The sequence below is a fragment of the Trachymyrmex septentrionalis genome, unplaced genomic scaffold (assembly GCF_001594115.1).
Source record: "Trachymyrmex septentrionalis isolate Tsep2-gDNA-1 unplaced genomic scaffold, Tsep1.0 scaffold220, whole genome shotgun sequence".
In the NCBI taxonomy this organism is placed as follows: domain Eukaryota; kingdom Metazoa; phylum Arthropoda; class Insecta; order Hymenoptera; family Formicidae; genus Trachymyrmex; species Trachymyrmex septentrionalis.
Window position 1 is genome coordinate 884,278 of NW_017305376.1, and position 842 is coordinate 885,119.

The following is an 842-nucleotide window of genomic DNA, read 5'->3' on the forward strand; positions in this document are numbered from 1 at the left end:
GAGAATATTAATTATATATTTATTTATTTATTTAAATGTAACTATACATATAGTTAATTAAATTTTGATATTCATTTCATACATTGTTAAGAAAGAAAAGAAGAGACGTCCATACTAAATATTCTGATGCTTAATGTTTGTTGAATGTTTTATGATAATGAGAATTTCACATCGAAAAAAGAAAATATTAATCAATAAGAGTGTTATATATTAAACTTTTGATGGCTTCATATAATAAATATCAAGTGTAGTAAATTCTCTTTCTCATTGTTAATACTTTTATTTGTTGTACTTTTACTACATATTTATAGTTTAGTTATTTTATGTGCTCCAAGTGATAATCCGAGGAGACTGTATTTTGTATCACGCGTAATATTTTATTGTTCAAAAAAATAATTGTAACATGCTGTTAAAAGATAATTATACACATTGTCATTGTAATATAATTACTATAAAATTGAACGAAACGAATTACATTATGAATATAGCTTTGTGTATTTATATATGTATATTTTGCGTTCAATTGTCATGATGCTCATAATCTCCAATGCATTTTAAGCGCTAACGTTAAGTATTGTATTACAGAGGATTTTTCATAAAGTTTTACTTTCGTAAAGTATTTAATATTATTGCAAAATTATGTTTTTTGTAAATTAACTTATTTTTTACATTAATTGTTGTTTTTCAGTATGTCTCGCTGGTTGAGAAATACTACGTTGAAACTTGGCAGATAATACAATGTTAGTTTTATATATATATATATATATATATATATATATATATATTAGGTGTACAAAAAAGTTCTGAGCTTTAGATTTGATACAACCGAAATAACAATTTAA